Genomic DNA, 27,024 nt, shown 5'->3' with positions numbered 1-27,024 from the left:
ATTTTGATGGGATTATTATTTTTACTGATTTGGGTTCCTTGTAGATTCTGGATATATGTCCTTTGTTGAATGCATAGTTTGCAAATATTTTCTTCCACTCTGTGAGCTGTTTACTCTGCTGATTATTTCTTTTGCTGTACAGAAGCTTTCTAGTTTAATTAGGTCCCATTTATTTATATTTATTTTTGTTTCATTTGATTTTGAGGTCCCAGTCATGAATACTTTTCCTAGGCAATGTCCAGAAGAGTATTTCCTGGGTTTTCTTCCAGAATTTTTCAAGTTTCACATCTTTGGTTTGAGTCTTTGATCTATCTTGAGTTGATTTTTGTATAAGGTTTATTCCAGTCTTATTCTTCTTTATGTGGCTTAACAGTTTTCTCAGCACCAAAAAAAAAATAGTGTGCCCTTTCCCCAGTTTATGTTTTGTATGTTTTCTCGAGGATTGTTTTGCTGTATTTGGGATTTATTTATTGGCTCTCTATTCTGTTCCATTGGTCTATGTGTCTGTTTTTGTACCAGTACCATGCTGTTTTGATTTATGTAGCCTTGTAGTACAGTTTGAAGTCAGGTAATATGATGCCTCCAGATTTGTTCTTTTTGCTTAGTTTTGCTTTGGCTATGTCAGCTCTTTTTTGTTTCACATGAATTTTAGGATTGTATTTTCTAATTCTGTGAAAAATGATGTTGGAATTTGGATGGGAATTGCACTGAATCTGTAGATTGATTTGGGTAGTATGGTCATTTTCATGATATTAATTTTTCCAATATGTGAACGTGAGTTGTGTTTTCATTTGTTTGTGCTATGATTTTTTTCAAACCATACGATAATCTCAATAGATGTAGAAAAAGCATTCAATAAAATCCAGCATCCTTTATAATGAAAACCCTCAACAGACTAAGCATAGAGGAGAAATATCTCAAAATAATAAAAGCAGTATACGATGAACCCATAACATCATGCTGAATGAGAAAATGCTGGAAACATTCCCCCGAGAAATGAAACAAGACAAGGATGTTCACTTTCACCACTTCTATTCAACCTAGCACTGGAAGTTCTATCAAAATGAATCAGGCAAGAGAAAGAAATAAAGGGCATCCAAATTGGAAAAGAGAAATTCAAACAACCACTGTGTGCCAATGATATAATCCTATACCTAGAAAATCCTGAATACCCCTCCAAAATACTCCTAGATTCGATAAATGAATTCAGTAAAGTCTTAGACTACAAAGTCAATCTACACAAATCAATAGCACTGCTATACACCAATAACAACCAAGCTATAAATCAAATTAAGGACTCAATTCCTTTTACAATAGCTCCAAAAAAATAAAATACCCAGCAATTTACCTAACCTAGAAAGTGAAATATCTCTAAAAGAAGAATTTTTAAATGTGTTTTATAGAGACTGGTCTTACTATGTTGTTGCCCAGCTGGTCTAGAACTTCTGGTCTCAAGTGATCTGGATCCTCCGTCCTTGGTCTCCCAAAGTCCTGGGTTTACAGATGCAGAACTCCATATGGTCTGCCAACTCTGAAATAGGTGATGATCCAAGTGCATTGGTTCTGTTTGTCTCTTGAAAATGTGTAAGTGAGCTAGAAGAGTCCTAGGAATAGGATTCCATTCATTGTCATTGATTGAGTACTTTAGCCAGAAACTTCACAGAGATCACCACGAAGTGAAGCAAAATATCCAGTTTTCAAACACTCCTTGTTGAAGGTGTTGCTCTCAGACTTCCAATCTCATCTGGGGGCCCTTATGTTCACTGCTTTGTCTCCAGCACCTCTTTTGACTCCATTTTTAAGTAAACCAAGGAATACGATTTTGAAGTCTTTTTCTCCGGCTATACCGCTTTCCTCCTGCACCCCTCTTTCTGGTGTACCCCTCTCATGGCCGGCTCACCAAAAGGTAATATTGGGGTTCAGGGTGCCCTCAGCTCCCCTGAGAGGACGTTTCTCCAGGTTCTTGGTCTCCTGCCCTCTCAAGAATGAGACGGGGCCACAGCGCAGGGCACAGTAAATGCCGGACTCGAAAGTGTTTGTAGAAAGTGATTTATTTAGAGAGAGAGAAACAGGAGAAGGAGATAGAAAGGAACAGCTGACTCTCACACTGAGTGAGAGAATCCAGAAAGATGAATCCAGGAGAGGAAAGCAGCTTCCACACTGAGTGGAAGGGAACAGAGAGAGATGGAGTTTAGGAGGGGAAGACAGGCTTCCAGGAGAGAGTGTGGAAGGGGACTCCAGAGGGAAAATCCAGGAGAGAGAAAGATGGCTTCCACGAAGGGCGTGTTCGTGGAAGGGGACCCAAACACGGAGTCCAAAGGGGTGTGGAAGAAGGGGGCTTTTAACCTGGGAGGAACCCCCACCTTCTCCAAGACCCCTGGGCCATAAAAGGAGTTCCTTAGAACTTCCGCTGGAGTGATTGACTCTTAGTTTCTTCCCTCCCGCGAAATTCAAACATAAACCTTTAAATCTCCCGGATGGAGAGCCAGAAATTTTTTTTTTAAAGACAGAAAAAGCCAGTATGTTGGATATGATCTAGTAGATAGAGGAAAAAAATAATAGGAGAGAGAGGGTCGAATGACTGGGTCAATCTTCTTGAGTAGGCAAAAGGGAATGAGACATAGTATACAAGCAGATGAGGTGGCCTTAGAGAAGAGCAGGAACAGTTCATCTAACATGAAGAGGAAGGAAGGCACAATTTATTGGCAGGTGCTGGAAAGCAGTGGTTGCAATAGCAATAAGAATTTTTTCCTACTTACTTCAGTTTTCTCAAAAAAGTATTAACAAAAGATGGAGGCTGAAATGACAGATTTGAAGAAACTGGAGAAAAAATCAACTAGTCATCTAGAAAAGGAGAAGAGTGAATGCATTATGATTGCTGGGCTGCATTAAAGGCCTACTTGAATTTAAAATGAAACCACTTAAGATGGTTGTGTTTTTCTCCAGCTACATTCCGTTCCATGATAGACGCAGACTAATCGAAATTGTATTGAACAAAAACTGAGTTTTTCCAAGCAAGAAAAAAAATGATTATTTTATTTTAATGATTATGGGCAAAAATTGACACTTCACAAAGGAAGATATATAAATGACAAACAGGTAGAAAATGATATTCAATATTATTAGCATCAGGTGATACACTATACATTTGGGAGGCTGAGGCAGGTGGATCACAAGGTCAAGAAATGGAGACCATTCTGGCCAACATGGTGAAACCCTGTCTCCACTCAAAATACAAAAATTAGCTGGGTGTGGTGGCGCATGCTTGTAGTCCCAGCTACTTGGGAGGTTGAGGCAGGAGAATTGCTTGAACCAGGAAGGCGGAGGTTGCAGTGAGCCAAGATCGTGCCACTGCACTCTAGCCTGGGTGACAAAGACTCCGTTTCAAAATAAATTAAAAAACAACAACAACAACAACAACAACAAAAAATACTATACATCCACTAGAATGGCTAAAATTAAAGACTAACAACATAAGATGTTGATGAGAGTATGGAGCAACTCAAACTTTCATACATTGCTGATGGGAATGCAAGATGATACAGCTATTTTTGTTAAAACAATTTGGCAGTTGTCATAAAGTTAAACATATGTATTTACCATATGACCCAGTAATTCTACTTACAGGAATTTATTATACTTAAAATAAATTAAAGTGTATGTTCACGTATGTCAAATGTTAATAGCAGGCTGATTTATCATAGTTAAAAGCTAGAAACAACCCAAATGTCCATCAACTGGTAAATGGATAAACAAATGAATTACCACTCACTAATAAAAATGAAAAAACATCCTTGAAATATTAAACATAGAGTTACCACATGATCCAGAAATTCCACTCCTAGGCACATATCTTGGGTATATGCCCAAGATTCAGAAATTCCACTCTGAGGCCTGTATCTTGAGTATGTTCACGTAGTATCTTCTGTACATAGCCTATATACAATGTATGTATCTAAATTTATAGATAATACTGCTATGAACAGTATAATCTATAAATTTATAGGCAAAATGTAGTCTATATTTCAATCCAAATGTCCACCAACTAGTAAATGGATATACAAACTGTGATAGAGCCACACACTGGAATATTATTCTACCATAAAAAGGAATTAAGGCCAGACATGGTGGCTCATGCCTGTAATTCCAGCACTTTGGGAGGCCGAGGCAGGCAGATCACTTGAGGTCAGGAGTTCAAGACTAGCCTGGCTAACATGGCAAAACCCCTTCTCTACTAAAAATGCAAAAATTAGCCAGGTGTGGTGGCACGTGCCTATACTCCCAGCTACTTGGGAGGCTAAGGGAAATCGCTTGAACTTGGGAGGCAGAGATGCAGTGAGTTGAGATCACACCACCACCCTCTAGCCTGGGTGACAGAGATAGACTCTGTCTCAAAAAAAAAAAAAAAAAAAAAAAGGAATTAAGTACTGATACATTACATGAAATATCCAGAATAGACAGAGCTATACAGACAGAAAGTAGATTAATGTTTTTCTAGTGCAGGACATATAATGAGGAAATGGGGAAGACTGTTAATGCATACCAGGCTTCCTTTCAGAGTAACAAAAACATTTCATCGCCCCAAAAAAGTCACTACATGTCCTTTGCAGTCAATCTCCTCCCTTCACCCAAGACACTGGAAGTCACCGATCTTCTTCCTGTCACCAGTTTAGCCTTTCCTAGTATGACATGTAACTAATCATACAGTTAGTGTGTAGTTTTTTTTTTATGACTGACTTCTTATTATAACACTATGAAATCTATCCATGTTGCTGCATATATCAGTAGTTCTAAAAACGATTGCAGTGATGGTTGCACAAATCTGTAAAGACACTAAAAACTATTTAAGCCATGCACAGTGGTTGGGGTAGCTGAAGGAGGATCACTTGAGCCCAGAAGTTCCAGGCCACTGGGACAATACAGTGAGACCTCATTTCTTAAAAACTAAAACTAAAACAAACCTATACAAGTGAATACTTTACATGAATAATTTTTTTTTTTCTTTCAAACTTTTAGGCTCAAGGGTACACATGTAGGTTTGTTATGTAGGTAAACTCGTGTCACAGGCATTTGTTGTATAGATTATTTCAACACCCAGGTACTAAGCCGAGTACCCAACAGGTATTTTTTTCTGATCTTCTTCCTCTTCCCACCCTCCATCCTCAAGTAGGCCCCAGTACCTGTTGATCCCCTCTTTGTGTCCATGTGTTCTCGTGATTTGGCTTCCACTTACAAGTGAGAACATGTGGTATTTGGTTTTCGGTTCCTGCATTGGTTTGCTAAGGATAATGGCCTCTAGCTTCATCCATGTTCTTGCATAGGACATAATCTAATTCTTCTTATGGCTGCATAGTATTCCATGGTGGATATGTACCACATTTTCTTTTTCCAGTCTTCCTAAATGAATTGTATGGTATGTGAATTATATCTCAATAAACCTACTTTGAAAAAGAATAAACTATTAATACATGCTCCAACATAATGGAAAAAGGAAATGTTTTTTCAGTAATGAAATGTTTTACATCATGATTGTAGTAGATGTTACATGATGATATACATTCGTCAAAAGTCACAGAACTGTACACTTCAAATTTGTGAATTTTATTTACATAAATTATAAGTAAATAAGCTGAATTTAACAAACAACAACAAAAACTATCTTGCCTACATACTCCCTGAAATTTGTGTACCCCCAGAGATATATATATCCTAATTTGAAGACTACCACAGTAAAGCATCTGTAATGCAATGGCCCATGAAAGGTGAGGAAAGAGAACTAGGTGAGCCAAAGGAACCTAGGGTTGTGGTAAGGTAAATACAAGGTACATGTAGCTTAGAGACTGGATACCAAGGCAAGACATTACAGTAGTGAATGCCAATTTCTGTCATCCAAAGACCAAGCAGGATCAGACACCTCAGGGAAGGCCAATGACACTAGAGGTCAGCACCAGAACAAGATACTTCTCCAATGGCAGGCCACTGCTTTTAGGAAGAAAAAGAACTCTGAATTTAAATATTTACTCAAGAAAACTCTTTCAACTTAGAAGTGACTAAATTTTAATTGACAAGTTTAAGTGTTTTTACCATTAGTTTTTACTGTTACCAAGTTTTAACTGACAAGATTAATGTTTTACATGGGGGTTTGTGAACTAAGTTGATTTCCAATAAAGAGAAATACACATTCCTTTTTGCACATGATTCCCCACACTATGACAATCTGACACTGGGAAAAATTGTAGTTTGTTCTCTGTTCTCTGTTAGTTCTAGCTATGTTCTAGCTCACACAGGGTGGTAAGACCCTCTCACCCTGTTCGGTGGCCCTCTTACAAACTCCAGATGTGCTTCCCTGCCCTTGGTGGTCATCTTCTTACATAAGATTGTAAACTAGTTTGTATCCCAGTTACTTTCCCTAAACCCAAAGGGAAACGTAGGAATTCTATCGTGACAACTTTTATTTTAGAAAACTGGAGAGGATCTTTTGTCCTTTCTCAACTCATCTGCTACTTCGTTATGTTCAACTTGTTAAACACGGTGCTTTTGCTAAGAGACCTTAAAAATTCTCCACTTTGCCCAAGTGATGGTGGCAGCCCCTCTAGTAATCCTGCCTTCATCCCAGCTGTGGCAGGAAGGTGTGGCCAGGGCTGCCTGGGCAGGGGTGCAACTGCCCAAACCATGGCAGCAGACTCAGGCCCCCCACCGCCCTTATAAGCTTGGAAGTGCCGCTCCCACTGCTTGGCTTCTCTCTGCTGTTGGCTCCCCCTCCGATCTTGGAGCAAAGTCAGGCTGAGCCCAGGGTTCATGAACAGTGGGAGGCAGAGTCCCAGGTGGAAGGTGGGGGTCCCCGGTAAGGTCTGTCAGGTAAGGGAGGGCCTGAAGGCTGTGGGCCAGGCTCATTCAAAGATAAGCCAGTCCCACTGACTACAGTGGGAACTGGTGCCTTTTCCAGTTCTGCCCATGACAACCCATGGGTCAACCAGCATGCACTTCCTCTCCTCTGAGGCTGGTAAACAGCCGGACTCAGCCAGAGCTGAACAGACGACAGGATGACTAGCAGCAGAGAGGAGCTATTCTCTCTGCTAATACCTTCAGAGACCTGCAGAGACTGCTGAACAACCTGCCTGCAGAGAGGAGCAGACCTCAGGACAACCAGCGAGCAGAGAGGAGTTGCCCTCTCCAGGGCCTCCTCTCCACTGAGAACTGAACACTTGATGGATGACCTGCGGGCCTACAGAAGGGAGCTACCCACTGTGGGTCTCCTTCTGAGTGGTTCTAGCACTAAATAAAGCTCCTCTTTTCCTCACCCTTCATTTGTCTGCATACGACATTCTTCCTGGATGCAGGACAGGAACTCAGGCAAAGGCCCCACTGGCAACAGAGGTTTACGGGGGGAAAAAATCAGTATCACAAAGATCCTATAACACAAGAAGAAGTATGAAAAGAAAAAAATCTTTGCTGCTAAAGGATTCCCTGAAAATTACTAGGGCATTTCTAAACCCCGACATCAACGCTTTCCAGTGTTTCAATCCAGAGGAGCCACAGGAGTCTGAATTCTCTTTTCTCCTTTTCTCTGTTCTACAATCAGGTCTTCTACTCTCAATTCCTGTTAGGGGTACTTTCTATGTGCTATGTCTTTCACCTTTACCCTAGGTACTTCTTGTTCTGGCATTTTCAACCTTTTCCTTCCTTTTGACTGTAATAACCGAGCAAGTTAGAAGGAAATGCGCCATGTTCTGAGTTCCAAATTAAGAGTCCTTTATTAATTAGCCAGCAACCCAGAGTCAGCTCATGCTCAAAATCTCTCGGCCCTGAGAAAGGGGCTTGATTTCCCTTTATACCTTGATTTAGGTGGGGAAGGGGGTACCTACCTGAAGTGGAATTTTACAGAAGCAGAACAAGCAAGTTAGATAAGGAAGCTGGTAACCATGGGGCAGGAGGGTCCCAGGATTGTTGGTTGCTAAGGGTATTTCCATACAATCACTAAGGGGGAGCAGCAGGGGGAACTTTCCATACAATCAATCACCAAGGAAGGTATTCACAATAGCAGATAGACTTCCCAAGCAGGATGCAGTTACAGTGGTTACAGGTACTGTGAACAGTGTGAACCACTCTTAACTGTTCAAAGCTTTGAGTGCAGCCTGACCCAATAATGCCCCAGTGAGGGCTGTGGCAGGGAGAGAGAAGCTAAGCTGGAGTTTACTGCTAAGATGGAGTCAGTTAGGCTAACACAAGTTAGGTTATTACTAGACCACTCATCATAATCTAAAGGTGACTGGAATACAGACAGACTTTATAAAGGGAATGAAATACATATTTAGTATTTCAAAATAATGCAGATTATCCTTATAACATTCAATATATGATTATATTGCTTTATTATATTTGATATATTGATGTTATATAATGCAACATATTCATGTATGTATATATTAAAATGTAATATATTATTATATTTGTGGAAACATCTTATTGGTAGATTTTTAGGCCTCAAGGCTTTAATTCTCAACTTTCTTTCCCCCTGTTGCAGTGAGAGACACATATTCTTATCAAGGACAAGGAGTCTCTATGGCAATGATTTCAAAGAGAGAGAGGAAGATTGTGCGTGCGTGTGTGTGTGTGTGTGTGTGTGTCCCCTGCAGGATTGTATCAGAGTGTGGGAGGTAAACCAGGTCCTTGAATAAGACCATTTCACTGTAATATTAATGAGAAAAAAAACTGATTCTCAGCCAGGGTCACTGTTTGTGTGGATTTTGCACATTCTCCCCATGTTTGTGTGGGTTTTCTCTAGGGACTATGGTTTCCACCCACATTTCAAAGATGAGCATGTTAGGTGAACAGGTTTGGAAATGAATGGATGAATATCAATTATTGTATAATAAAAATTCCTAAAGCAAACAATAATCATACAAATGCACAAGATTAAATGATTCAGTACAGAAGCACTCAGTGAGCCTGCCGTACTTGTGATTGTTTTTTAATTTTGTGGTGCTAAGAGGTGCTCCTCACAATTTTTGCTTTGCAAACACTACCTCCTTGATGGAACTCACCACCACTATGGCTACCATCACTCACAGCTAGAATCCCAGCATTTTGGAAGGCTGGAGTGGGCAGATCATTTGAGCTCAGGAGTTCTAGACCAGCTTGGTCAACACGATGAGACCTTGTCTGTACTAAAAATACAAAAATTTTCCAGGCATGGTGGCAGGTGCCTGTAATCCCAGCTTCTCAGGAGGCTGAGGCAGGAGAACTGCTTGAACCTGGGAGGTGGAGGTTGCTGTGACCCATGATCCCGCCACTGCACTCCTGCCTGGGTGACACAATAAGACCCTGTCTCAAAAAAATTTTTTTTTACTCAGTATTCCAATTCCCATCTTTCTACCAGTGCTGATAATTAAAATAACATTTTTACTACATTTTTAAGCATCCACTTTCAATATTCTCTTTTTGGTACCCATTTTGTAATAAGAGGACATCAGCACTGCTACCTTTCATCTCCTTTCTGCCTTTCACCTCCCAGCTTCCATCAGTAGTTCTTTTATCTTTACATTGTCAAAACGTACTAACATTTGCTTTCTGTTCTGTAGCCATGCTTTAAGTACAGGTCTATTCTAAAATTAAAAATCATCAAAAATATAGTTTACTGCAAGTTTATTGCAACTAGGTATATACTCTTTAGTATAAACACAAGATTTTATTTCCATCTCTGTTGTTCCAATGTCATGATCACTATTTACACTCAACAGAAAACATGTTTATGTCAAGATCAAATGTAAACTTCTTTCCCATACTCCACTAATCCCTTAAAATCATGTCCCACTTTTGTCTCTTTCATATTTAGATGCTTAAAATGTTTTATTTTTCCTTTAGTTTCTGATGGTAGCGGTGATAGTGGTGGTTGTTGGGAAAAGTAATATTGTTTCCATCATACATCTACTGTGCTTCTATTTCCAATTCCATTGCTTGGAATCCATTTTGTTCTTATTCTTAAAGACCAGTTCTAATCTGGACCAACTGCTTTCCAGGCCAACAACTAGGAGACTAGAAAATCTTTGAATTGAACCCCTGGGTACTTTTTCCATTTCTTGTATTTGACAGTGCTTTTTTGTTGTATTTTTAAATTCATTTTTTTGTCTCATGTTACTGCATCTACAGCTTTTTGATTTATACTTGTCTTTGTTTTGTAGGAATATATTCTGAAATTATTTCCTTAGGAAGAATGCATGGAAGATAAACATTTTCAGTGTTTTGAAATGTGAATCTGATGAACAGTTTGGCTATTATATAATTCTAGGTTCAAAATAATTTATCCTCAGAACTTTGTTTAATACATGAATCTCTAAAAGATTTGTATAAATTCAATGTTTAATGCCAAAATTATTCCATCTTTCACTATCATTGCTTTAAAGTAATTTTCAAGTGCAGGCTTTATAATACTTTTAGTTTTCTTGTTTTTATGTTTTCTAAGTCTCTGTCAAATAGTTAATGATACATAAATATATAACTACTTAAAATACCTATTGGGGAGGGTAGATCCAAGATGGCCAAATAGGAACAGCTCTGGAGTGCACTTCCCAGCAAGAACAACACAGAGGGTAAGTGATCACTGCATTTCCAAACAAGTTACTACTGCCCACAGACAAGGAGATTCCTGGTCTGAAAAGCACCACGAGTTTTCAGCACCCGTTTCAGCTGGCTCAGCGGGTCTCCGCACAAAAACTCACACAAATCTAGGCAGCCATTTCAACTGGCACCTGAACACCTGGAAGACAGAGCTGCCCATTCAACTGATAAAAAGGGGGCTGAAACAGGGAGTCAGATGATCTGGCTTGGAGGGTCCCACCCCGACAAAGACCAGCAATCTGAAACGCTCTGGACTGAGAGTTTCACAGCAAGTACAGCTGGATCTGGGATGGTCCAGCTCAGTGGGGGGAAGGGCGTCAGCCATTACTGAGGCAGTCTGCCATTACCAAGGCAGTCCGCCATTATGGAAGCAGTCTGCCATTACTGAGGCAGACTGTCATTACCAAGGCAGTTCTAACTATACCTCTATAAACAAAACCGCAAGGAAGTTCACATGGCAACTGGGCAGAGCCCACCACAGCTCAGCAACACCTTTACTGGCAGACCTTGACTAGGCTACTTCCTAGCTGTACAAGGCATCTATGAAAAAAGGCAGCAGCACGTCAGGAACTTATAAATAAAGCCCCACCTTTCCAGGACAGAGCACCTGGGAAAAAAGGGGGTTATGAGTTCCACTGCAGCAGACTTAAATATACCTGCCCAGCAGCTCTGAATGGAACAATGGAGCTCAAAGCTCAGCACTTGAGCTCCTATAAGGCTTAGACTGTCTCCTCATACAGCTTCCTGACCCCCATATATCCAAAGATACACCTCATAAAGGAGAGCTTAGGCTGACATCTGGAAGGTTTCCTTCCAAAACTAAGATAACAGAAGAAGAAACTGGCAGAAACCCTTACTGTTCTGCAGCCTCTGCAGGTGATTCCCAGGCAAGCAGGGTCTGGAGTGGACCTCCAGCAGTCCTAGAGCAGAGGGGCCAGACTATTAGAAGGAAAACTAAAAAACAGAAATAAATAACTTCATCATGAACAAAAAGAACACCCATCAGAGACCCCATCCGAAAGTCACCAACTACAAAGACTACAGGTAGATAAATGCACAAAGATGGGAAGAAACCAGTGCGAAAAGGATGAACACACCCAAAACCAGAACACCTCTCCTCTTCCAAGGGATCATAACTTTTCACCAGCAAAGGAACAAGGCTTGATGGAAAATGAGTCTGATGAATTGACAGAAACACGCTTCAAAAGGTGGGTTATAACAAAATTCTCTGAGCTAAAAGAACATGTTCTAAACAAATGCAAAGAAACTAAGAACCTTGAAAAAAAGGTTGACGAAATGCTAATGAGAATAAACAGCTTAGAAAATATAAATGACCTGATGGAGCTGAAAAACACAAGAACTTTGAGAAGCATACACAAGTTTCAATAACAAAATCAACCAAGCAGAAGAAAGGACATCAGAGATTGAAGATAAACTCAATGAAATAAAATGAGAAGGTATGATTAGAGAAAAAAGAGTGAAAAAAAATGAACAAGGCCACCAAGAAATAAGGGATTATGTGAAAAGACCTAATCTACGTTTGATAGGTGTTCCTGAATGTGATGGAGAGAATGAATGGAGAGAGTGTTTTCCAGCCCAAGCTGGAATTTCCAGGATATTAATCCAGGAAAACTTTCCCAACCTAAAAAGGCAGGTCAATATTCAAGTCCAAGAAATACAGAGAACACCACAAAGATATTCCTCAAGAAGAGCAATCCCAAGGCACATAATCATCAGATTCACCAGGGTTGAAATGAAGAAAAAAATGCTAAGGGCAGCCAGAGAGAAAGGTTGGGTTACCCACAAAGGGAAGCCCATCAGACTCACAGCAGATCTCTCAGCAGAAACCCTACAAGCCAGAAGAGAGTGAGGGCCAATATTCAACATCCTTAAAGAAAAGAACTTTCAACACAGGATTTCATATCCAGCCAAACTAAGCTTCATAAGTGAAGGAGAATTAAAATCCTTATGAACAAGCAATTGCTCAGAGATTTCATCACCACCAGGCCTGCTTTACAGGAACTCCTGAAAGAAGCACTAAACACAGAAAGGAACAACCAGTACTAGCCACTCCAAAAACATACCAAATGATAAAGAGCATCAACACAACGAAGAACTTGCATCGCCTAATGGGCAAAACAACTAGCTAGCATCAAAATGGCAGGATCAAATTCATACATAACAATATTAACCCTAAATGTAAATGGGCTAAATGCACCAATCAAAAGACAAAGACTGGCAAATTGGATAAAAAGTCAAAAACCATCAGTGGGCTGTATCCAGGAAACCCATCTCACGTGCAAGGACACACATAGGCTCAAAATAAAGGGATGGAGGAAGATTTACCAAGCAAATGAAGAGAAAAAAAAAAAAAAGGCAGGAGTTGCAATCCTAGTCTCTGATAAAATAGACTTTGAACCAACAAAGATTAAAAGAGATAGAGAAGGGCATTACATAATTATAAAAGGATCAAAGCAACAAAAAGAGCTAACGATCCTGAATACATACACACCTAATAGAGGAGCACCCAGATACATAAAGCAAGTTCTTAATGACCTACAAAGAGACCTAGACTCCCACACAATAATAGTGGGAGACTTTAACACTCCACTGTCAATATTGAGACAGATCAATGAGACAGAAAATTAACAAGGATATCCAGCACTTGAACTCTGACCTGGACCAAGCAAACCTAATAGACATTTACAGAACTCTCCACCCCCAAATCCACAGAATATACATTCTTCTCAGCACAACATTATACCTATTCTAAAACTGACCACATAATTGGAAGCAAATCATTTGTCAGCAAATGAAAAAGAATGGAAATCATAACAAATAGTCTCTCAGACCACAGTGCAATCAAATTAGGACTCAGGATTAAGAAACTAACTCAGAAACGCACAACTTTATGGAAACTGAACAAATGGCTCTCGAATGTTGATGGGATAAATGATGAAACAAAGGCAGAAATAAAGATGTTCTTCAAAACTGATGAGAATGAAGACGCAACATACCAGAATCTCTGGGACACATTTAAAGCAGTGTCTAGAGGAAAATACATAGCAATAAATGACCAGACGAGAAGAAAGGAAAGATCTAAAATCGACACCCTGTCATCAAAATTGAAAGAGCTAGAGGAGCAAGATCAAAAAAACTCAAAACCTAGCAGAAGACAAGAAATAACTAAGATCAGAGCATAACTTAAGGAGATAGATACACAAAAAACCCTTCAAAAAAAATCACTAAATCCAGAGCTGGTTTTTTGAAAAGATCAACAAAATAGACCACTAGCCAGATTAATAAAAAAGAAAAGAGAGAATCAAATAGACATAACAAAAAATTATAAAGGGGATTTCGCCACCAATTCCACAGAAATAGAAACCACCATCAGAGATTACTACAAACAACTGTATGCACTTAAAACAGTAAACCTGAAAGAAATGGATAAATTCCTGGACACTTGCAACCTCCCAAGCCTAAACCAGGAAGCAGTCAAAACCCTGAATAGACCAATAACAAGGGCTGAAGTTGAGGCAGCAGTTAATAGCCTACCAACCAAAAAAAGCCCAGATCCAGATGGGTTCACAGCCAAATTCTACCAGACATACAAAGAGGAGCTGGTAGCACTCCTTCTGAAACTATTCCGAACAATACAAAAAGAGGGAATCCTTCCCAAATCATTTTATGAGACCAACATCATCCTGATACCAAAACCCGGCAGAGACTCAACAAGAAAAGAAAACTCCAGGCCAATATACATGGTGAACATAGATGCAAAAATCTTCAATGAAATACCGGCAAACCGACTGCAACAGCACATCAAAAAGCTTATCCATCACGATCAAGTAGGCTTCATCCCGGGGATGCAAGGTTGGTTCAACATACACATGTCTATAAACATAATTTACCACATAAACAGAACCAAAGACAAAAACAAGTGATTATCTCAATTGATGCAGAGAAGGCCTTTGACAAAATTCAACAGCTCTTTATGCTAAAAACTCTCAAGAAACTAGGTATTGATGGAATGTATCTCAAAATAATAAAAGCTACTTATGACAAACCAACAGCCAATATCATACTGAATGGGCAAAAACTGGAAGCATTCCCTTCTAAATCTGGCACTAGACAAGGATGCCCTCTCTTACCGCTCCTATTCAATATAGTATTGGAAGTACTAGCTACAGCAATGAGGCAAGAAAAAGAAATAAAGGGTATTCAAATAGGAAAGGAGGAGGTCAAACTGTCTCTATTTGCAGATGACATGATTGTATATTTAGAAGACCCCAGCGTCTCAGCCCCAAATCTCCTGAAACTGATAAGCAACTTCAGCAAAGTCTCAGGATACAAAATCAATGTGCAAAAATCACAAGCATTCCTATACACCAATAACAGACTTAAAAAGAGCCACATCAAGAACGAACTGCCATTCACAATTGCTACAAAGAGAATAAAATACCTAGGAATACAACTAACAAAGAATGTAAAGGACTTCTTCAAGGACAACTACAAACCACTGCTCAACGAAATGAGGGGACACAAACAGAGGGAGAAACATTCCATGCTCATGGTTAGGAAGAACCTGTATCGTGAAAATAGTCACACTGCCCAAAGTAATTTATACATTCAGCGCTAGCCCCATCAAGCTACCAATGACCTTCTTCACAGAACTGGAAAAAACCACCTTAAACTTCTTGTGGAACCAAAAGAGAGCCCACATAACCAAGTCAAATCTAAGCAAAAAGAACAAAGCTGGAGGCATCACAGTACCTGACTTCAAACTATACTACAAGGCTAGGCTACAGTAATCAAAACAGCATGGCACTGGTACCAAAACAGAGATATAGACCAATGGAACAGATTTACAAGAAAAAAACAAACAAACACATTCAAAAGTGGGTGAAGGATATGAACAGACACTTTACAAAAGAAGACATATATGAGGCCAACCAACGTATGAGAAAATGCTCATCACTGGTCACTAGACAAATGCAAATCAAAACCATACTGAGATACTATCTCATGCCAGATAGAATAGCAATCATTAAAAAATCTGGAGACAACAGATGCTGGAGAGGATGTGGAGAAAGAGGAACACTTTCACACTGTTGATGGGAGCGTAAATTAGTTCAACCATTGCAAAAGACGATGTGGCAATTCCTCAAGGACCTAGAAATAGAAATTCCATTTGACCCAGCAATCCCATTACTGGGTATATATCCAAAGGATTATAAATCCTTCTATTATAAGCACACATGCCCATGAATGTTCACTGCAGCACTGTTTACAATAGCAAAAACCTGGGACCAACCCAAATGCCCATCGATGATAGACTGGACAGGGAAAAGGTGGCACATATACACCATGGAATACTATGCAGCCATAAAAAGTGATGAGTTCATGTCCTTTGTAGGGACATGGATGAACCTGGAAACCATCATTCTCAGCAAACTGACACAAGAACAGAAAATCAAACACTGCATGTTCTCACTCATAGATGGGTGTTGAACAATGAGAACACATGGACACAGAGAGGGGGGCATCACACACTGGGGTCTGTTGGGGGGAAATACGGGAGGGACAGCTGGCGGTGGGGAGTTGGGGATGGCTAACATGGGATGGATAACAGCTGGCGGTGGGGAGTTGGGGGTGGATAACATGCGGAGGTGATGGGGAGGTAGGCAGCAAACCATATTGCCATGTATGTACCTATGCAACAATCTTGCATGTTCTTCACATGTACCCCAAAACCTAAAACGCAATAAAATATATATTTTTTAAAAAAGAAAAAAAAAGAAAGAGAGCTGCCTAACCAGGAACTGCTCTACTAGACTGGGACATAAGCAGAAAATACTTTTGTGTTAAGCCACTGATATTTCAGCATTTTTATGTTATAGTAGCTAGCACTGTCATAACTAATACAGTTTTAACGGCATTCTTGTGATAGCTCACAATTATTTATTATTTTTATTTATTTATTTATTTTTTGAGACAGAGTCTTGCTCTGTCTTCTAGGCTGGAGTGCACTGGTGTGATCTCAGCTCACTGCAACCTCTGCCTACCAGGTTCAAGCGATTCTTGTGCCTCAGCTTCCCAAGCAGCCCAGCTACTTTTTGTATTTTTAGTAGAAACAGGGTTTTGCCATGTTGGCCAGTTGGTCTTGAACTCCTGACAAGTGATCCACCTGCCTCAGCCTCTCAAAGTACGAGGATTATAGGCATGAGCCACCATGCTGGCCTATTTTTTTTTTTTTTGTCTCCACTATCCACCTTTCTTTTCCTCAAAAGTAAACCTCTTACCTTTCATTTCCTTCATTATTCACCTCCTCATCTTTGTGAATTTGTCTTTCTACTTTGTCTCCACAAAGGCTACCAATTTATATATCTTCTGTCCTTAAGAAGTGCAAAGATTCTCCCCTAATAAGCTTCCTCCAACTAAATGGAAATAGAAACTTGTTCTTTGCCTCCTCCTTAATTGCCATTTCCATTCATTTTCAAACATGTGGCCTAACATGCAGGGACTCTGCATATAGGTAATGTTTAAGTCTCTGCAAAATGGTGGATCATTTTTAAATGTGTAGCGATAATTATAATTTATAACTATTAATAGCTAGCCTTCATTGACTACTTAATTACATACAAGGCACTGTAAAATTTTATATTGATTAAACTGTGCAGTCCTCATAATAAGCCTAAAAAAAAGTTAGTTATCAACTTTTTTCCCAAGGCTGGAAACTCCCATGAAGTAACTATCATTAGAACATCAGTCAAATTTAAAAGAAAACTAAAGATACTTAACACTTTTTAATGTAAGCTTACTCCCTCCAGAACAGGAAATCTTAGCTTTTAAAAAATGGGAAGCAAAATTAAAAGGGGTAATCCCTCTTGCAAATAAGAACAGTGGATGATTACATGAGGTCTGGTAGCTTTCTTACATGAGACCATCATCCATAGTGACTTCCTCTTCTGAAGTACTTCTCCAGTAAGTTCCCGTCTACTTCTCCTCCAAATATCAAACTCAAATGCTTTCTTCTTAGCATTTACATAAAACTGACAAAAGGCTACCTTCGAACTATTCCAGAAACGTTGCCATCTAAAATTGTCCTTTAGGGAAACAGACTCTAGAAATTCATGTAGAAATGCACTTCAGTGGTTCACAATCTTTATTCTTTGGCATTCTTCTTATTCACTCTTTAACCAACATTTACTGAGCCCCTAACTAAAGTGACAATTCCAGTTGAAGACTGAAGAAGTGCAGTTAGGAAACAAAGAAAGGAGAGCCGTCCAGGCAGATAAAAAAGTTATGTGCAAGGCACTAATGGCATACATAATACACTGCATTTTTTTAAACTTGAACTCTTTGTGTTCGGTAAAGCGTATCATCTAGACATCATGATCCGTTTTACGGAACACAGAGTTAAAGCTGGGGAGAAAAGTGGAACCACATTATAAAGAGCCTTGGGTATAATGTTTACAAGCTGGCACTTAACTGAAATGGCAATGGGAAACCATGAAGCAGGGGAGAAACACAATCTGATTGAAAAGATCACTTTCAGAGAACAGAAGAATGAATTATCGAGACATTTTAACCAGAGGCAGGAAGATGTGTTGGGAGATTACCTGATAAATCCAAGTGAAAAATGGTGGGAGCCTGACCTAAATCAGTGGTAATAAACCCCAAAGCAAAATGATTTGATATCAGTTATATAGGGTACGAATGTGTAAAGAAATAGCGTATGAGAAAAGAAGGAATTTAAACTGAGCCCGAGATTTTTGGCTAAGGAGTCTGAATGATTAGGAGCCACATAACCAAGATAAAAAATATGAGCAGGTTTTAGGGAAGAGAGTTTTATCTCACCATAACAAGTTTGAGGTCCCAGCCAGATGCCAACAGGCAACTGACTTTATAGTTCAGAGAAAGATATGAGACAGTAAATTAAATTTGAGAGTCATTAGCTGCATTCATTTGTTACTGTTGCTGTGGCAAATTATCACAACTTACACATCTCTCATCTTAAAGTTCCTAGATCAGAAGCCTAACATCGGCCTTGCTAGGCTAAAATCAAGGTGTTGGCAGGGCTAAGCTATTTTCTGAGGGTCTAAAGGAGAATCAATTTCTTTGCTCATTCAGGTTGTTAGCAGAATCCAGTTCCTTGAAGACTTAAGATTGAGACCTGTGTTTCCCTGCTGATTGTCAGCTGAGGGCTATTCACAGACTCCAGAGGCCACCCACATTCCTTGGTTTGTGGTCCTCTTTCTCCATCTTCAAAGCCAACAACAGCAAATGGAATCTCTCTCATATTCAAATACCTCCTGGCTCTTCCACAGCATCTCGCTAACTTACTGTCTTACTCTTCCACTTTTAAGTGCCATGTGATTACATGGAGCCCACCCAATGCGTGTGTGTGTGCGCGTTTTTGTGTGTGTGTGTGTACACACACATATTTTGAGGCCCATAACTAACTTCAGTGTTCCTTTTGCCATGTAATATAACATAGTCACAGATTCCAGGGATTAGGGCAAGGACATCTTTGGGAAACAATTATTCTGCCTACCATGTTAGCTGATAGGTGTATAGGCTTGCATAACATCCTAGAGAACACTGGCATTTAGGTGCAGAGAGAGACAAGATTTCAAGGAGATTAAGAAGGAGAATAAGAAGCTTCAAGAAGAGAGATTTTCATAAGAGAGAAACAGTTGCTTGTCAAAGGCCAAAAGAAATCAAACTACATATAAAATAAAAAGGATAATTTGGGTTTGGTTATATACTACCATTGTACTTACGAGTATCAGTAACTTAATCAATAACTTAGGATTCCACAATATTCCACAACAGTATTATGTTCCAAAATAGAAAAATATCTGACATCAGCAGGTTAAGAAGAATACCGGATAAAGGCTTGAATCTGGAATATTTTATATGTTAATTAGACTTTATAAGCCAGGAACTACAGAAATGAGTTTATTAAGACCTTACTTCATGCAAGGCAATAGGATGAGATGGAAGATGACTCAGCCAAAGTTCTTTGCTCTGGAGGGACCTCTTAGGTTGAACAATCACCCTCACCATTTAACATGTATAGAAAAGTAGGTTCTGATTTCCTAACCAGTAACTCACAAACAAATTTCTTCCATGTAAATCCACCAACATCCTCTTTGCCAATTTTATGTGTCAGTGTTACGTATCTAACTTATGTTTGGCCAGTGGTTTATTCTGTATTCTTCATTTCTGTCAGACATGTACAAACTTGATAGCTCTCCAACTCATATTTTTATAAGTTTGGCTGCTTTATCTCTTAATTCTCCTGTGCTTAATGCTACTAAACTTTACTAACTTCATTTCTCTAAATTGTCAGAGTCACTTGTTACTTTAATTTAGTTGTCCATACAAATTGAGACTGCCTGAATATGTAATAAGAGTACTGGAAGGACATTTCTTTTTCCTTTGAGGTACTTACAAGGGGAAAAAATCAGTTGGGAACATACTTAATCAAAAAGCCATTTAATTACAGTTGTTGTTTTTTTGTTTTTTTGTTTTTTTGAGACGGAGTTTCGCTCTCGTTACCCACGTTGGAGTGCAATGGGGCGATCTCGACTCACCGCAACCTCCGCCTCCTGGGTTCAGGCAATTCTGCCTCAGCCTCCTGGGTAGCTGGGATTACAGGCACGCACCACCATGCCCAGCTAATTCTTTTTGTATTTTTAGTAGAGACGGGGTTTCACCATGTTGACCAGGATGGTCTCAATCTCTTGACCTCGTGATTCACCCGCCTCGGCCTCCCAAAGTGCTGGGATTACAGGTGTGAGCCACCGCGCCTGGCCTTTTTTTTTTTTTTTTTTTTTAGTTAAAGAAAGAAGAAAGGTTCAACTCACAGCCTTTTAAATGCCAAACCAAAAAATAAACTTTTGAAAATAAATTTTACAGATTTTTTTTTTTTTTTTTTTTTGAGACAAAGTTGCCCTCTGCATCACCCAGGCTGGAAGGCAGTGGCTCAATGTCAGCTCACTGTAACCTCCACCTCCTGGGTTCAAGCAATTCTCCTGCCTCAGCCTCCTGAGTAGCTGGGACTACAGGTGCCCACCACCATGCCCAGCTAGTTTTCGTAATTTTTTTTAGTAGAGACAGGGTTTCACTATATTGGCCAGGCTAGTCTTGAACTCCTGACTTTGTGATCTACCAGCCTCAGCCTCCCAAAGTGCTGGGATTACAGGTGTGAGCCACTGTATCCAGCCTCCAGTTATTTTTTTTAGTTCAATTTCATATTATAGTCAATTAAAAAGTAAGGATGGCGAAAAGGACTAAAGATGCAAATAAAGATTATTTTTTAAAAAAGATAAAATAAGGACAGCAAGAAAACAAAAGTAATACTGATCTTTGGACCTTCCAAAGCAAATATCTGCTATTAGATTCTTCCCCTGTACCACCAATCCAAAAGCAACAGAAAAGTCTGCTAAATTAAGTTTAGCCTAAAGCTGTCACTTTACATATTTTAACTTTAGTCTAAAGGTTTCTCCCCCGCAAAATAAATAAATAAATAAATAAAGGTTTCTCCCTACATTGTGAACTATAACCTAACTGGAAACATAAACAGAATGTGACCTACTCTTGTGCCAATCACCAAGTTTCGGCCAATCAAGGGCAGCCAACTGTTCAAACTATGCTCAGATAAGGCAAACTTCAAGCTGTAATCCATCCAGCTGCTTCTGTACCTCACTTCCATTTACTCTAGTAGATCACTTGCCTTTTTCTGTCCATAATCTTCTTCACCATGCAGCTGCTCTGGAGCCTCTCTATTCTGGTTCAGAGGTTGCCTAATTCACAAATCATTCTTTGTTCAATTAAGCTCTGCTAAATTTAATTTGTCAAAGGTTTTTCTTTTAACAAGTCACAATTCCTGCTGTTTACAAATTTTAATTCAACACACAGAAAAAAAATGCCCTAACTTTGAAAAGAAAGACAAACTGCTTCTGCAGTAAAGGCTAAAGGCTTGTTGTGTTTCCAGGCATGTGTAAAAATAGGAAATTTCTGTTACTTCTCAACTCTTAAATATTGGTTTTCTTTTTATTTTTTGGCTCAAGAAACAGAAAGACAGAAATGAATATATCTAAACATATGAATCAGCACTGATTAATTCCTAGAATTATAAAGCTTACTGAGTCAGTAACTGTCAATATATGCATTTTATCAACTTTCTATTTAACTCAAAGTCAGTCTTCCTCTAGAGTAACCAGTACCTTGTGAAACTTTCTACCTCTGGCAAATTAAGGAAGTTCAGTCTCTACATGAGGTGTACTAATCAGACCAAAATCAACCAATTCATTCAGACTTCCAGAGGTCCAATGTATAGTAATTCACATTGTACTCTTTCTTCAATTTTAAAGACTACAAACAAAGCCATTGTTACAACAGCTGGCAGTTGCTGATTTTTAAAATATATAATTTCCATAGTAAAAAGAAAAAGCCACTCATACTAATAAAAATACTCATGAGAGCAACTGCAGAATTTGGTTAAATTCCGAATGAAGTTTAAGTCTTCTTAATCATACTGTACAGACTGAACACAGTAGTTATGAGCAATCAATCACAGACATTGACCAACTTAGATGAAATTCCCTAGTTTCCAACACAGCTGCTATCTATAGTTGTTAGCATGCCATGAAAAGATTGTGAAAGCGAACAAAACATGGCCATAACATGGCTTTGAATATTACAAATAAAAAACAAAATGAGTTGCTTTGCTATCAATGTTTATGAGTAAATTCTTCTTTGAAGGATTAAAAGAAAAGCCAAAAAACTTGTAAACGAGATTGCTTCAGAGAAGAGTATATCTGATTTTTTTTTTAAACTATGTGCATATATAGCAAATTGAAAGCCAGTATGCTGTAATCGATTTCTGGATCCAAAATGCCTCAGTTTAAATCCCAATTCAGCCACTTTCTAACTATGTGACCAATTGACAACCACGTGACATTGGACATGCTTCTTACTTCTCTGTATCTAGGTCTCCCCATATATCAAACGGGGATAATAGCAGTTCCCCTCACAGGGTTGTTGAAAGGAACCAGAGTTAACAGATGCAGAGTACATGCAGCAAACAGGAGGCACTATGTGTTAGATAGTATTATTTTTTTTAACTTATTTTGAGTTAATATTAGATTTACAGAAAATAGTACAGAGAGTACCCTTGAGAGTACCCTTATTTCCTTCACTCTTCCTCCCCAATGTTAACATCTTTAATAACCACAGTACAATTATCCAGAACAGGAAATGAATGTTGGTACACCAGAACCAATTGGAACACTGGAATATTGATAACTAAACTTCAGACCTTCTTTTAATGTCACCAATTTTGCCACTAATGTCCTTTTTCTAGGATCCTATCAGAACTCACGTTGCATTTAGTTATTTCTCCTTACTCTCTTCCAACCTGTAAGGTATTTCCTGGTAGATGGCAAGTGTAATAAAATAATCAAAGTAAACATCACTAATAATAACACATATCAATATTACAAACCCTGATACAACATACTGAAAACATAATTTTGTAGTTTTTGTGCCAAAAATGCAAAACCTCATTCTGAGAAAATATCGGATAAGACAAATTGAGGGATATTTGATAAAATAACTAACCAATACTCTTCAAAAGTGTTATTATTTTTTAAACTTTTTTAGAATAGTAAATAATCTTAATGAATATGTGTAAGCCATGATAAAATATCAAAGTATGGCTAACTCTTCTTTAATTCTAATATTCAGGTGGGTTCTCTCTTATTAGTGGACCTAATTTGAAAGTTCATTTGATAACCCACTGTCTTCTACCAAGATTTTTCTCATGATACTTAGAATCTGTATTTCAAGTTCATTATGAGGAAACTATTTTAGCTGGCTAGCCTAGAAATCTAATCTAGTATACATTGTTCTTCTAGGGAGAAATGTATTCTAAATCTCAATGTGAGATGTCAGAAATACATTTCTTCCTCCTCACTACCCTAATAGGCAGCAGGAACTTGTCCCTTTCCCAGTCTCTTCACACACATCCTCCACCCTCCCTGCCTCCCGCACCACTCTCCCATTACTCTGCTTCTATTAAACTGTAATGCTGGTTCTTGGCAATTTTCAGGCCTGCTGCCCCCTTGCTCTAAACCTGCAACTCTTTTTCTCTTCCCCTAGCCCTTGATTCCTGGCTTTGGAAACCTATCTTTGGAGGCCCTGGTTTTAGAATATGTTCACAGACCTTTCTGGCTTTCCAGACTCAGCTTTGGGCTCTGCATATTTGTCAGATTTTGGGAAGACCCCACAGGTACAGGTAAAATGTCTCCTTCTACTTGTTTAACCCTTACAAACTCGATCGACGAATTGAGCTAATCCCTGGCATCCTTCCAAAAATGTAAACTCAAACTTCAAGGGTTCTGGAAGGAAAGGGTCGTGGAATGAGGAGAGAGAGAACATCTAGGGTTACTAGGACTCTAAGAAACGATTTAGAACAAAAGCTGAAGAAAGAGAAAGGTAGTGGGATAGAGGGACGGCACTGAGGGATCAGCACTGTCACACCAAAGTCTTAACGTAGTTTCTTTGCCTCCTTCTCTATCCTCTCCTGTTTCTTCTGAAAGGTCACAAGACCTTCATCTTCTATAAATCCTTTGGGACAGGCGTTGACCTGCTGGCTACCTATTGCACTAACATCAGTTACTGCCTCAGATCAGAGATTCTGTTCATCACAGCTAAATGCAGAAAAGAACACAGCCTTGTCCCTTCTTACCCAGTCCCTGGAATAAACACTGGCTGTTCTAAGATTTTCTAAGGGTTGCTAATCACGATGGGGAGATAGAGGATAAACTTTACCAACAAAGTGCAAGTTTTAGCAAGTCTCACAATAATCATTCTCCTGTTACTCAATGAAATGTAAATTAAATGGGGCTGTAAACCTTCTCTAGCTTTCTTAATTGCTTTCTCACCAGGACTCTCAGATTTTATTTATCCCAAATTGTTCCACACTTAGTCTTCTGCTCTAATCTTCTTTTGCATTTTCTATTTTCCAGGGAGGCTTGGGTCTGGAAGTTACATTGTCAGACCTTTGATACTGCCTTTCATTCCCCTGTTTCAGCCCAGAAAAAAATTCTTGTGTTTTTCATTGCTGCTATCCCCTGATCCCACTTCTTAACTAAATGTGTTAAGTGATTTGGGGGAGAGTTATATAATCTATTAAAGGCCCATTTTCTTCTTCTCTAAAAGAGGATAATAGTGCCCTTTCTTATAGAATTATTGTGAGGACTAATGAGGCACTATGTACATTGCCTGCCATGTGGTAGACATTAAACAAATGATGGCAATTATTCTGGTCTCCATCCCTAACACCCCATACCCAGCCATCAACTGCACAAATACAAGGTGAGAGGTAGGCACCCAGAGCTGAAGAGTGAGCAACATTTCTCTGACCACACTGACCACACCTTTTACTACTCATACTGAAAGAACAGGGAAGTAAGAAATACAGAAAGTAAGCTAGGTTATAGGTTCAAAGGTGAAACCAGGATGTTAGGAAGGTCTTAGAAACAGAAAAATGATAGGAGGCCGGGCATTGTGTCTCACACCTGTAATCTCAGAACTTTAGGAGGCCAAGGTGGGAGATTTGCTTGAGGCCAGGAGTTTGAGACCAGCCTGAGCAACACAGCAAGACTCTTGTCTCTAAAAAAAGAAAGCAAGCAGGAAAATTGACAGAAATGCTTTATTGGCTTTTTATTTAAAAGGAAAACAGCATTCAGCATACTGTACAAAATTTTAGAAAACATAGCCTATAAAAAATAAAAATATTTAATTTTTATTTATTTATTTTTTGAGACAGTGTTTTGCTCTATAGCCTAGGCTGGAGTGCAGTGACGTGATCATAGCTCATTTCAGCCTTGATCTCCTGGGCTCAAGTGATCCTCCAGCCTCAGCCTCCCACACAGCTGAGATCACAGATGCACACCAGCACAACCAGCTAATTTTTCAAATTTTTGGTAGAAATGGGGTCTCACTATGGTTGCTCAGGCTGGTCTTGAACTCCTAAGCTCAAGTGATGCTCCTGTTTTAGCCTCCCAAAGTGCTGAGATTGCAGGCATGAGCCACGAAGCCCAGCCTATTAAAGTGTTTTTGTTTTGAATCCAAAAGAATGTAATTTGTTTAAAGTATCATTATTACATAAAAAATAAAATAGCTGGAACAAAAAATATCTTTCCCGTCCTGTTTTTTTGTTTTTTGTTTCTTTAACATTTGCACTCTCAACTATATCTACTTAAAACATTAAGTTTAGTAACACTTAGTTCAAACTGGCAAACCACGGGTCCTGAACTACTCCTTTTAAATGGCCATTTTACTATATTCTATTTTTAAAAAATACAAATAAATCCCATGCAGCTTCATACCTTGCAGACATAGCACTTCTAACATTCACATGCAGGGGTCATCTCTCCAAGTAATATCCTTTTGTGCATTATTCTCTTTCCAACTAGCCCTGAAATAATATCAGCCGGATCTATTTTCTCCTCCCCTCCAGCTTCTCTGAATAGCAGAGGCAATAAGTGAAGCTACTGTACAGTTTTCTCCTTTCTTACTGAATCAAGCTTCCTTCAGCTAGTTGTTTGTAAAGTTGCTCATTGCTAATCTCTCACATGTTTCTATCCCCTAACAATAGACATGTTGTTCCCCAACTTGGAAAATTAACATGAACGTCTATATTGACCTGGCAGTTGTCGAGTGCGGTCATTTTCCAGGCAGCCAACTGAAGGCCATGCACAGAGCTGCCTTTGTTGTGAGAAAAACGATTTCTCTGAAGTTTATGGTGATGCTGAAGTTGTTCTGTACAACCCATTGCTCCTGGCTCAAATACATGCAAATGACAGCAAACATTCTGACAGAGGTATAGAAGACATAGAAAAGAGGGTTAGTCTATTAGTCTATTCAATGAGTTAAAGCTTGATCATTTCTACTTCTGTGTTCTAAATTTTAACATATGCAACTTTGAATTTTACCTACAATTTTAAAGGTAAGCAAAATTGGTTTTAAATCCATGTTGTTGTTTTTTTCTTTCTTAATTTCTGTGGAAACAAATCAAGCGGGATTTTTTTTTTTTTGACAACTGTTAATTATACCCTAATAAAATTAGCTTCGCAGTAGACTTGGCAAAAAGTAGTATTCCAAGACAATTAAATTTGGTTATAGATAAAATAAACAATATTTACACACTGTGCTTTACCAGGTTGTAAAAAGAGACAAGTAACAGTTGTTTTTTAAATAACTCTTCTACCAAAATGGTAGAGAAACACTGTTTTCTTTTCAGAAGAGGAATGGTAGATCAAATTCTTAATTGATTTATAAGAAATGAAAGAGCTGTAGTTTAATAAATCAGGTATAACTTAAATGTTT

The 27,024-nt window shown here is 38.9% G+C and overlaps 1 protein-coding gene across 6 annotated transcripts in view; it reads right to left on the bottom strand.

The window, feature by feature from the left end:
- The window catches only part of ART3 (ADP-ribosyltransferase 3 (inactive)), a 105,698-nt gene that overhangs the window by 45,420 nt on the left and 33,254 nt on the right, over positions 1–27,024 (bottom strand). Inside the window, exon 1 of one of the 6 annotated variants that reach the window (XM_074396292.1) lies at positions 1,417–2,245. The exons of the other annotated variants lie outside the window; for them this stretch is intronic. The gene's annotated coding sequence lies outside the window, so the exon portion shown is untranslated. Of the gene's footprint in view, positions 1–1,416; positions 2,246–27,024 lie in introns of those variants that run through there. 6 annotated transcript variants of the gene reach the window in all.

Source organism: Saimiri boliviensis, chromosome 3 (assembly GCF_048565385.1).
Source record: "Saimiri boliviensis isolate mSaiBol1 chromosome 3, mSaiBol1.pri, whole genome shotgun sequence".
Classification (NCBI taxonomy): Eukaryota; Metazoa; Chordata; class Mammalia; order Primates; family Cebidae; genus Saimiri; species Saimiri boliviensis.
This window is presented reverse-complemented; position numbering and strand designations above follow the sequence as displayed.